Source organism: Schistocerca serialis, chromosome 4 (assembly GCF_023864345.2).
Source record: "Schistocerca serialis cubense isolate TAMUIC-IGC-003099 chromosome 4, iqSchSeri2.2, whole genome shotgun sequence".
Lineage (NCBI taxonomy): Eukaryota > Metazoa > Arthropoda > Insecta > Orthoptera > Acrididae > Schistocerca > Schistocerca serialis.
In genome coordinates, this window is record NC_064641.1 from 170,274,110 (window position 1) to 170,287,591 (window position 13,482).

Below are 13,482 nucleotides of genomic sequence, written 5' to 3' on the forward strand. Positions count from 1 at the left end.
ATTTCCGGTTGGACCGTCCTTGCGCCTAACGGAAGTGCCGATTCCGGGTTTCAGTTTAGATTTGTCCCTCTCCTATACGGATGGCATGCCAGTGCTAATGAAGTCCGTATCTCCGAAGACAAGAATGGGAAACAGAATGGGATAAGAGGAAAGAAAGGGCGTTGTGAAATACACTTTGTCTGGCTGCGCTGCAGAGTTCCATCCGGCCTGGGAGGCCCTTACGCTACTGCCGGCATGGCCCTCTGCTTCCCTGGAGCACGTAAACCCTCTCACGCTCACGGACGGTGCTACTCTAAGGCTGTCTCTGCTGAGAGGGGCAGTAAGTAACACACCCATATAATGTGTAGTGCATGTTTCGTGTTCTTTTATTTTCTTGCTTAGATTTTGCCAATCTTTAATTTGTCCATCACGCCATTCATTTTGTCGATCTCTGAAGAACCATTACACTGCACAATATAAAGCATTTAAAGTAGGGGTGCAGCATGGACAGAATCATTTAATTTTCTGGCCTGTTTTAGTGTATATTACAACAGTAATCGCATAAACGATATTTTGATCTTAGTGTCCCTAGGGATCCTGAGGCTTGCATGGCCAGCTATTTCTAATTTTTAGTTTAGTCTTCTCATTCAGTTTCTCTTGGAACATTCCTCTACCAATGCTAAGTTTGCTGATTAGCTTGAAGTTAAGAAGAACAATCTGTTGGTGGTGGATCACTAGAATAAACACCCAATACATTTTCACAATACATATTGTGTCCACTACACACTCATAGACTGTTAGAATCTTCCCCTGCTTTCTTTTTTTTTCAGCTGTACTGACTTTCACAAAAGAACGACAAAAGCAGCGTTAAAGAAATTCGATGCTCGTATTTCAAAAATACAAGAGAAAAACGAACACCAGTTTCGACGGCTGACATCGAAAGTTTTGCGTTTCATCGAAAGTCGAGGTGACGTAGAAAGCATTAGTAAATAGTCACAGACGAAGACAGTATCCACTTTAGTGTCGGTAGATACTACTGTGAAGACTGAAAATCAACAGTTGCCGATAATACGACAGAAAGGGTACGCGAAATAAAGTGCGGCGTAAGACGGAAAGGCGGAAAGGCACACGTGGATGCCAGTCCGAAACCGCAAACCGCAAACGGGAAATTAGTCCAAACCAGCGTATGCCAGAACATCACGGTAACCGTAGGGAATAGTGTGTATTGCGACCACTTGTTCAATAAATAATAACAGGTCAATCGGGAATACAAGAGTGTAGATTGCAGCAAGGTTCAGTACGTCAGTCACAAAGCGTGACGTACGTTGATCAGACCATAGAGACGCGATACGCAACGCCACTCCTGAAGGACGAATACCGACGGCCTACAGTACGTCGTCTAACAAGCCAGAGTTGCTCACACGTCAGGATGCAGAGCCGGTAGCGGGCGTTATGTACGCATATATCGCATTGAGACCTGCAAGTGATTCTACGGCACAAATGTCACATAATGAACCAAGTTACACACGTTTGCGTAGATTTGACGCAAACCAAGGACAATACTCCAGTTTTCAAAACCCAGAAGGTGCATCACACACTTCCTTACAGAGCGGAAATACCAGCACTATAAGGAAGATGCAAATATTCTCCATCCCCGCACATTTATTGACCAATTTAAAGTAGGAATACAGACACATTGGCCATTGAAACGTGAGTTAGATTTCATTTGTGCACATATGGAGGGAAGTGTTGCTGAAACTATGCAGAAGATAGCAGAAACTTGCGATTCGTATAATTCGTTTAGAGGCTCAGATGAGAATAAAATCTGGATTATTACAAAATGTCTCATTCGAAAATTCGCGTGAGAAAACAGCAGTCAAATTCTTTGAGAATATGGCTAAAAGGAACCAATATTTAGTTAACCCATATAGCGACAGAGAATTGATTCAAATGTGCAAAACGAAACTCCCAGTGAAGTATCAACAAGCATTGATAGGACGTGGGGCGATAATGTAGAAACTTTCAAAGATGTTTTGAAAGAAGTAGAATTCATGTATAAAAATGACGCTCAAAGACGTCGCTATTCAGGACAGAATAATTTTGAAAGAGCACGTAATAGTAAAGGAAATAATAATGGTAGAGATGGTAGGCCGGTTTTGGGATTGAATTCTGGACGAAATGGGAATAATTACGGAAATGGGAGTAGTGGAAACACTAGACCACAGCGTAATGGATATGGTTTTAATAGTGCTTGGGACAGGCGGAATATAGACGAAAATATGAATGGAAAATGTAGAATTCGGGATAACCGACAGACTGATTTTAATCAGCGATCTCCAGGTCCATGAAGAGAAAGCAGATGGGGAGGTGGTGCGAGAACGCAGCCACAGGCAAATACTTCTGGTAATTACCGGAGAAACGAACCACAGATGGAGGTTGAATTACGACCACCAAATCCTGGGAAGCGTGAGGATTGATTGACGTTAGGTATTGCAGGAGTTCAAGCAGATATATATTTTCTGCAGAAACGCATGACAAGCCGTCCGCAGCAATAAATAGGTTAAGGTGTGACGTACAAGAGCAGGAATTGGGGAGAGGAACGACAGAACGATCATCAAAGGTATCCGTACAGATACTACAAATAGGGAGGAAGTCACAACTGAGGTGTTGGGACGAGAAATATTGGACTGACACTGACGATGAGGATGAACTCCCAGCGTTACCTACTAATGAACCATTTGATTATGACGAAGCATTAATGTATATGGTGCAGATGTTTGTTTCTGCCCAGACGAAAAATGATTTTCAGCAAGATAATACATATTCTACTGTAAGCTGTAACGCTACGATTCACCAAGAATATAGGATTAACCAACAAAATACTGCTAGTGTAGGTCATAGAAAAAAGAAGGAAGTACGGATAAGTACATCTGATCAAAAGCTCGACACTCTACAGGATCTACTAAAATCCTTCCACAAAACTTTGGAAGAAAAGCAGAAGGATTTTTTTTTGGGTTAGGTTAGTGTTTAACGTCCCGTCGACAACGAGGTCCTTAGAGACGGAGCGCAAGCTCGGGTTAGGGAAGGATTGGGAAGGAAATCGGCCGTGCCCTTTCATAGGAACCATCCCGGCATTTGCCTGAAACGATTTAGGGAAATCACGGAAAACCTAAATCAGGATGGCTGGAGACGGGATTGAACCGTCGTCCTCCCGAATGCGAGTCCAGTGTGCTACCACTACGCCACCTCGCTCGGTAAAAGCAGAAAGAGTCTGAGGCATTTTGAATAGCAGGAATCGAACAAAATCGGGAAGGACAAGGCGATAATGGAGAGGAAAATGACAGGGAAAATATCCCATCTGGATCGGAAAACGAATCAGATTATAAAGTATGTGAACAGTCTGATAAATCAGATTCAAAGGTATACAGTTTTGACACATACGAGGAAATAGTACGGCAGTATTACCGAGACTATGTAATTATCACACCAGAACAGAAAGCAGCGTCGTAATAAATGGCGACATAGCTGAAAATTTGAATCTGCAACTCTCAGTGGCAGATAACAAATATGATAACGAGTAAACAGGATGCAAGTACAGACACAATTAATGTAGAATCTGACGAATCCCCAGAATCTAAGTGTGAAGTACTGTCACATTAACAGAATACTTTCAGGCTCTAAAATCCAAATTACACACGATTACACACATGTGTGATGAGGAGACAAACTTAAAGGTGTGAAAATGAGGATTTAAAATCTAGATTGGTTAGTGTAGAAGCTGCTCTAGAAGCAGCGAGACTACAGTTGAACAATTTAAAAAAGGGAAGTACTTTTCCCCAAACTCTCGATGAAGACCATCAAATGTTGATGGAAAATGACGCAACTATGGATGTCCATAAACATCCAATTGTGACAGAACAAATACACATACATTGGTTAAATTATGAAGTAATTGAGGACATATTAATGGAGGATTCGAAGGCGAGAATACCTCATAGATAAGTCCGATACTTCGTATAACAGTTAAGGGTATTGTTGTTAACGCAACAGTAGATAGTGGGAATGGAATTTGGTTCAAATGGCTCTGATCACTATGGGACTTAACATCTGAGGTCATCAGTCCCCTAGAACTTAGAACTACTTAATCCTAACTAACCTAAGGACACCACACACATCCATGCTGGAGGCAGGATCCGAACCTGCGACCGTAGCGGTGGCGCGGTTCCAGACTGAAGCGCCTACAACCGCTCGGCTAGTGAAAGTGAGTTAGCGGCGCTATCAGACCAATTATTCAATCGTTGCAATGGTGACAATAACTTATTCGAACAGAACAAAGATCCAGGGGTGTTAAGAGTCGGACATGAATGGAAAGACCAGAACTCGGTTGACATTCGTCAGCATTATTTGCGGAAGAGTGACATGCGATTCTACAGGCACATTGGATAGGAATTCTTGCAATGGCCGTATGGAAATTAGCCATGAAAACAAAAATGTAAATGGATCACAGATGATACAGCAAAAGAATGTAAATATGTTTCAGGTAGCAGCAGATCTCAAGAGGCAGACAGGACGAGGGACAAACATGCAAATATTCAAATATAGGTACAATAATACTAATCATTTAAATCGCTAAAGTAGGTCACAAAAGAAATAAAACTAATTGCATGATGTACCAATTTACTAACCTACATATCATCAATCTGCGCTCATTCAAGAAGTAAAGAAATTGTTATAAAATAAAGTAACTTAAGGTGTAAATGATAATTTCTGCAAAGGATTGAAAAAAATCTATTTAAATATTCATTGTATTATGCATGTAATTAGTCAGTGTAAAACTCATTGTAAATTTAGATAAAGAAACTTGTAAGTAGTTGCACTGAACAAAAAGTCATGGTAACCAGGTGAAACAGAGAACACACGCAGCGCCACATTACTCCAATCGTCTTGGGAAGGAAAACAAGGTGACAACAGAAGCGAAAGGTCGACGGGGGGCTACGGTGTGAGTGTGAGAGTTTATACGATTGCACAACGTGGCACTGGCGACGAACCGAAGAGCGAAGTAAGGAATTTACTGACCCACGCTTCATATTAGTGTGGAGACCGAGCAATGTGTATTTTGAAGAATATTGTCCCACACCTCACAACAATAGCGCGAGGGTGGGGAAAGCCCAGCAACAGCGAGGGACAAAGGACGTACACATGCGAGGAAAGCGAAGCGACCGCATTAGCGCGACACACAATAAGAGTGGCTAATAATAGCAAACTGTCGGTAAAAGCTCTGTAGCGCAACCACCTGGAAAAATAAACTCTGAATATTTCTCTCAATACCACATGGAGAAGCTGATAACTGAAAACAGAACTATCACTTCCGAAATTATCTATTAAGACTTGACCATATCTCCTAACAACATTACTGGTAATCCTTCAGAACAACATTGACTGAATAACATATTCTATCCCTACGCTCGAGAAGTTGCAAATTCCAAGAAAGAACACTTGAAGGCACACCAAGAAACGAAGAGAAGAAAGGATTCCAAGATGAGGGCAGAAGACAGCAAGATTCCTTTCTAAATACTATAACTTAAACCAGTACCAGATATGGCAGAATCAACAGAAAGCTATATTCAGCAAAACCGTGGCAGTTATTTCATCCTAACTATCAAACCAACCAAAGGCAGTCAAACCGTCAAACAGAGGTCACATAATGGGGACATCAAACTGCAACAATCCTCGAGGGGCTACACTCAACCTCGATGGCAACGACGCCAATAAAGGACAATGCCACCTATGTTGTCACATCATGGCATTGCCTTGGACAAGCAGTTTGTCGTCAAAATAATGCAACATGGAATTGACCATGTAATGGCATTCGTGATCGAACACTCAGAGCTGTAAATGTCGGTAATCTTCATCAACATCACGCAGAGTCTACGACTGACCAGCAGCATCAACCACCACTGATCGACAGCAGCATCGAGAAGCAAACCGAGCCCAAAGTTTAAAGCATAAAGTGCGTTAAGAAAGAAAGTAATATGTGTAACGAATTCATTGTAATATTATAAGGAGTGCAAAAGATAACCACTTCAGCAAGGAGTGGAGATGCCTGTAAATATTCAGTTGCACCTGTACCATTGAGAATTTGTACTTTATGTGTTTCAGTCGTATTATATAATTCGATTTGTAAATTGTTAAAGTATATTCATAAATGTACCATGTTTTATGTTTTGTATTTCATGTGTAAATTTGTAAATTTCCATTCAATTTAAAGATACATTAATAAGAATTTGTGTATTGTAGGTATTTTGGAAACATGTCTTTTAATGATAAATAATCTGAATGAATAAAATTTGTGTAATGCAGAAATATTAACTATTTTAAATATGATGACAATTCAATATTGATGTAGTATTTACGTGTTGAGAATAGAGAAAACAAAACAAACGCTTCCTTAACTTCTCTCATCTTTCACAATCATCAGTATTACGAATGTTTGAGAATTGTGCAATGCCTTAACTTATTGTAAAGAAAGACTCTGAAGAGTGGATGAACCATTTTAATTGAACTTAACCACAAGTACTAGAGAAAAATATTGTGAGAGTAGTCAAATAACTGCTATAAAGGATTCTAAAGCCACATAATAATCATCTAAATAGCAAATGCTGTGTAAAGCAATATATTTCAAATCAAAATAGAATGTTAAAACGACATCATCTAGCACAAGCTAGACAAATAGCTGAACAATGATTAAAATTAACTGAAATTATAATCTAGCACTGCAATGAGCAATGCCTCAGCTATTGATTACAGCAGCACAAAATTAATTTGGAAATGACGGCATGTGTAAGACATCCACATTTTATGGACCTTACATGAGCTTGATTCATAAGGACAGTACGATACAGTATGAGATCCTCAGAAAACAATAATTATATTATATCAAAAAAAGGCAGTTGCAGTAATCTCAAGTACTAAAAGCTAACAAAACAATATCTACCAATATGGACATGGACATGAATAAATAAGTTAAAGTGAAATGCATTTTAGAGACGAACCAAGCAGGTGTTTAATGGCATCAGAAAATCCCACTTAACAAGAGAATGGCGAGCTTCAGCACCGAAAGAGATAAGGCCAGAAAAATAAATTATTCCTTTTAACGCAAATACAGCCAGGACCAAGGGTAAGTGGCTGCACGGCTTTAGCAGGGCTAGGTGGCGACACGGCAAGAAAAACTAAATTCACCTCTAGAGAGACGTCAATTGGTTGAAACATTACACATGACCCAGATGCAACATGGTGGGGAGATCCCCATTATATAAAAGCATTCTGTGAACTAAAATTTCTAGATATCTCTCTCGTCTCACGACGGACTGCACAAGTGTGTGGAAAATAGCAGGGGCATTGAGAACTTTGCTTTTTGCAAAGTGTGGACAATACGATTCATGTATCTTGGCAACAGACAGCAAAGAGGTAGTCAATTATTTCTGTGGGAATTTTTGATGGTAGAGAAATTGTGCACATCGCTCCAACACTTAGCGATTGTGCAATAGCCATTATTTTGACTAGGGAAAAATTAATGTTCTATGGAATGCAGGAAAGTTGAGAGTGAGTGAATTCAGTCGAGGCCAGAGTAGGGAATTAGCGTTTCAGATCCAGCATGGAGACAATACCATTCCAGATGCTGCTTGGTAAAGTACCATTGCACATTAGGCCACAGTAAATGTTGAGTCGAAATTTTGCTCACTCCAGATTGCATATGCTTTGACCACTGAATATCAAAAGCTAGTATACTAACCTACTCTCACATTGAGTACATTAGAGATCTTTCAATGGTTCAAAAAGTAAATTTCTTCTCCACCAACTCATTGCACTGGCCAGCTATGACATTGTATATGTAAATGAGCTAATGCAGATTTTAATCATTCTTTCCTGTGATAAAAAATTTTCATATGCAGAATGTCAAAGAGTTAATTATTTTGTTATGGAGTGTTGAAAGTAACTGAACATGATTTTTGTGTATCACTTGACCCCTGACAGCACAGTTGACAAATTACATGCATAATAAAAAAGGGAATAACTTTTTTTGTATTTCTGGAATAGACCCCAAACTCTTTTATTAATTCATACATTCTAGTTACGTGACAGCAGCATTTCTAATGAATTCTGTTATGATCTGCACCTGATATTAGCTGCCTTACAGGGCCATATTTATAGAGACTGTCTGTTTAACACCCTGGGTTTGAGAAGACAGTTCAGATGTTTTGTCCATTTGTATGCTAAGTGGTAAGCTAAGTTTGCACACATTAGTCCACTCGCTGTGTAGATACAAAGTGTGGACAATTTTACAACTGCAAGAATGGAGAGAACAACCTAAAAATAGTAGTCTACACATAAAACCATACACTGTGATGATTAAAGGGCAAAGTATGGCTGGAGCATAAAAGTTGCAACAGGTGGCGTATCACAGAACAGTCATGGACAGCAGCACTATGTACAAATCTAGCACACAATTAAAATCACAGCACTTGACGTCACTGTAGAACAGCACCAGACACAATGCTGACGCAGCACACTGATGATGAAGAACAAACTGGGAGGATCTGACAGGGGTAGGGATATGAGGAAGAAGGGAAGAAAGGGGTGAATGGGCGATTCTAGAGGGGGGGACGGAAGGAAAGACAGGGTGGAGAGCTGCCGAAGGGGGTCAGGGAGGGAAGGACAAGAGAGGGAAACAGCCAAGGAGGGGATGCAGAGACTCAGGGAAAGGGGGAAAAACTGCTCTGGGGGAAGGAGGGTAGAGGAAAAAGGGGGCCCTGGGGAGGGGGGCCGACGACAAGGCCAGGATACAGTTGGTAGGAAGGGTAAGCATCATGGCGAAATTCATCATCCAGTACAGAGAGGTGCTGGAAACTACCCTGATGAAGAAGATGGAGGATATGGAGGTGGAGAGAGGAAGGGATACAGCAATAGAGGAGTGGCAATCGGTGAGGTGTGGAGAGGAAAGACTTCACCAGGGGGTGGGGGGATCAAGCTTGAAGACAATTCAAAGGATGCATATATGTTGGAGGAAAAGGAGGAGGTGGGGGTAGGCGATGAGGTCACACAGGAATTGTCTGGGGGACAAAAGGCAGATATGGAAGGCAAGGTAGAGCATGTGGTGCTCTAGGATTTGGAGGGCCTTATAAAAGTGGGGGGGGGGGGGGGGGGGGAGATCCAGGCAACACTGGCATAACAGAGGATAGGATGGCAGAGGGATATGTAAAATGGTTCAAATGGCTCTGAGCACTATGGGACTTAACTGCTGAATTCATCAATCCCCTAGAACTTAGAACTACTTAAACCTAACTAACCTAAGGACATCACACACATCCATGCCTGAGGCAGGATTCGAACCTGCAACCATAGCAGCCACACTGTTCCAGACTGTAGCGCCTAGAACTGCTTGGCCACTCTGGCCGGCTAGGGATTCGTAGATGTGGAGGATGGTGGAAGGATGCAGTCTCATGTCTGACCAGACAGGAGTCTCAAGAGATGGGTATGGGCTTTCTACTGGATGGTCAGAAGATGAGGGGTCCAGGTGAAGTGACGGTTGAGGCTGAGGCAAAGGTATCTCAGGGTGGGGGTGAGCTAGATGGAACGACCATAAATGGTAAGGTAGAAATCATGGAGATGGAAGGAGCAGGTGTTGTGGCCTATGATGATTGCCTGGGTCTTGGAGCAGTTGATACAAAGGAATCACTGGTTGCACCAAGTGGTGAACCTGTCAAGGTGGGTTTGGAGGGTGTGTTGGTACTATAGGGTATGATAGAGAGCCAGGAAGGCGGTGTCATCAGCATATTGGAGGAGGTATACAGTTGGAGGTTGCTTGGGCATATCAGTGGTGTACAGGAGGAGAGAAGAGAGGACAGAGCCTTGAGGAACACCAGCAGTGGGATAAAAGATACGGGAGTTGGTATTGTGGAGGGTGACATAGAAAGGACATTGTGAGAGAAAGGAAGCGATGGACAAAATTGATGGGCAGGGCATAGGTTTGGAGTTTAAAGAGGAGACAGGGATACCATATGCATTCATAAGCATTTTGCAGGTTGAGGGAAACAAAAATGGCGGAGCAATGGGAGTTAAGTTACAGGGAGAAAAAGTGGGCAACGTTAAGGAGTTGGTCTTCAGTGGAGAAGGGGGGTGAAATGCCACATTGGGTAAGGGGAAGGAGGTGGTGCTGATTGAGGTGGAATTGGATATGACAGGAGAGGATGGATTCAAAGACCTTTCTGAAGATGGAGGTGAGGCAGATGGGACGATAGGAAGAGGCGGTGGGAGGAAGTTCGTTGGGTTTGAGAAATAAGTGGACATGGGAAATCTTCCACAGACTGGGGTAGAAACTGTTGGAGAGGATGATGTTGTATAAATTGCCAAGGACAGTCAGGAAGGAGATGGGACATTCTCTGAGGTGACAGTAGGTGACACAGTCGTGACCAAAGGCTGTGTTGTGTTTTGACCAGAGGATAAGTTTAATGTTTTGTGCTGTGATTCAACTGTTGATGTTAGAGGGAGGTAACTGCCCCAAGTACTGGAGACTGGGAGGGAGTGGAGTGACTGAGGTATTGGTGCATTCCATTACAATGGGGAAAAGGGAATGATCAAAGTGGGGATCATCAGGGATGGAGAAGATCTCAGAAGGGTGGGAAGCGAAGTGGTTGGCCTTACTGAGGTTGTCTGGAAGGGGGTAGACATTTTGGAGAAGGGGGTAATAGGGTGCAGAATGGGAACCAGTAAGGTGATGGAAGGCATACCAGTACTTGGAGGAGTTCAAATGGAGGGTGGTGTTGAGTCATTATAGGCCTAGCACCAGTCCTGGAGTTTCTTTGCTGTAATGAGGTTCCAAATGTGTCGCTGTATTTGCCAGTGACCATGGAGTGTGTCCCTATCATGGGTGCGCAGGAAGGAGTGATAGACATGGCAGGATTCCCAGAGGAGAAAGACAGCCTGTGGAGTGAGAGTGGGATGGTGGGGTTCGATGATTTTAGTAGGAACATGGACTTCCACGGCGTCAGTAATGGCCTTCTGAAGGAAGTACGAGGCGTGGATGATGTCATTAGGATCGTGACAGGTAAGAGGATGGCTTTCATCCTGGGTGGTGATGGATTCCCAGTAGGCATCCCAGTTGGTGTGATGGTAGTCATGGACTACCTTGGGAGGAGGTGCAGGGTGGGGAGCAGAGGCAGATGGTGAGCAGTCCTTATGGTGAGAAGGAAGGGGAAGTAGTCGCTACCTGTGCAGTCAAGGACGTCGACAGCGATACGCCCAAGGAGGTTGGCAGAGGCAATGACAACATTGGGGTGGTGTTGCTTTCAGGATGGGTCACCTTAGATCATGGGGAGGAACTGACACCACCGCCGATGGGCGGCAGGGGAGTGGCTATGGATGTTGATGTCGGCGGCAATCACATAGGTGGAGAAGGTCCAGTCAGTGTGGGATATGAAGTCATAGAGAATAGGAGCAGTGGAGCGGACAACGATGGTGGAGCAGGTGCTGATGAGGGAGGAGAAAAAGACGCTGAGAATAAGGTGTTCAGTGGGGTCATTGAGGAGGGGTTGTGGGCAGAAAGGGATATGTTTAACGTACCTGATGGCTACTCCACCCTGCGCTCGGGGACCAGGAGAATCAGTTTGATGGAGGATTTAGGGATAGGGCAGTTCAGTCGAAGAGGAGTGGACATATCTAAATGTAACAATCACAATACAAAATGAGAAGAAACCCTGGGTAATTGACTGAATCCTGCAATGTGACTGCTCTCTGGGCTTGAAAAACCTGCAAGGAACTTTCATCTCAAATCGCAGGAGAGTGACGATTTATACAAGAACATAGTTAACAGCCATATCTGTGGGCTGTCGACAGGAAAATGTAAACCCCATTTAGTGACTACTGCCACCTAACGGGGAAGTTCCGTAGCGCAGTACAAAATACATGCAACTTGAAATACCAGCTGTCGCAACACATACCCGTTTTCTTCTACTATTTGAGCGGGTATAATGCTCACTTCATCGTTGAGCACTTCCGTTATTATGTTTTGAGAAATTATTAGTCATAGGTCTGCTTGAGAACACTGAAAACTAAATTTCATTTCCCAGTTGAATCACGCCGACAGTTTCATTCCTCTTCCTGGACTTTCTTCGATTTATGGGCGCACCACTTCAGAAATTAGCTGAGACGGTGTGTTGGCTGAAGGAGTATATTGATTTAAATACCACACAGAGGACCCTCAAGACTTGTGGCTTTGAATCAGATTTTTCTAATTTAATGAATAATGCAATTTTCTGAAAGACAACACAGATTTGAGAAACAGCCGCGCAATTCACTTAGTTTACCGTTTACATGGATGTTATGGCACAAGGATTTATATCGCCAGGCCTAGTTTTAAATGAGACACAATCCTGAATGAAAAATTAGTCACGTTGGAGACAGCTAATGTTATGGTAGTGTTCACGAAATGTCTATGTCGGTAAGTATATACTGGACCTATCCAACCTTAGACTGTGCCAATCTCACTATAAGTTTGCAAAAACTCATTTCGCTGGTCTAAGGTTACTGTACATGGATACAGACAGCTTCCTCTATTGGGTGGAGGGTTGTGATCCATGTGAAATAATGAGATGCCATCCTTTTATCTGTGTACGGGAATGAACGGACACAGTCAGTTTCAGGCCAGGTGGAGACAAGGTGGGCAGGGGCGAAACCTGAGGCTTGACCACGATGCCCTTCCCCCCTCCCCCCTCTTCCCGCCTGTCACTGTGCTGGTCTGTCGCATGGATACGTATGTTACTAGGGTGAGTTCTTATTTGTTTCACTTTATTTTATTTCATTTTTTCATTTTCTTAAAATTCTTCTGTATGTTTTATCAGCCAAATGAAAGACGAGGCGCTTCGGTCGCAGATTGTAGAATTTGTGAACCTCACATAAAAATGTTAATGTACAGTACCCACACAGGTTCCACACAAAGGCGGGTGAAGGACATGCGTCATGGGTTCTGAGTGGCATTCATAATTGATGTATACAAGGAGTGCCCATTCAGGGATGTTGGTGGTGCTGTACCTCCTACATCTCCTCCACATATAATGCATCAAGTAAGCTTTCACTCACGAGGAAACTTGATACAAACTGTATCATAACTGATAGTCGGTCTCTCTCCTTCACGACGAAAAACTGATCATTTGTAAGAATGTAATCAACAGCGTTTGTGTATACTGCGAACATCTGCAAGTTGGCATCGTACTATGTGAGCATGTACATATATGGTATCCCTTCATCTACTGCTAGTTACCCACATACTATTACTAGCGTTTTATAATCGTATATTTCGTTAGTTTCCTATGTTAAAAAAATCCTCCATCCTAATAAGTGCATTGAAGAATGATAACCGTAGAAAATTCACTTTTGAAGCAGTGGTATCAAAGAAGGATATTATGACATTACAACCGCTATATTAAAGCTCAGTAACAGTATAAAAAA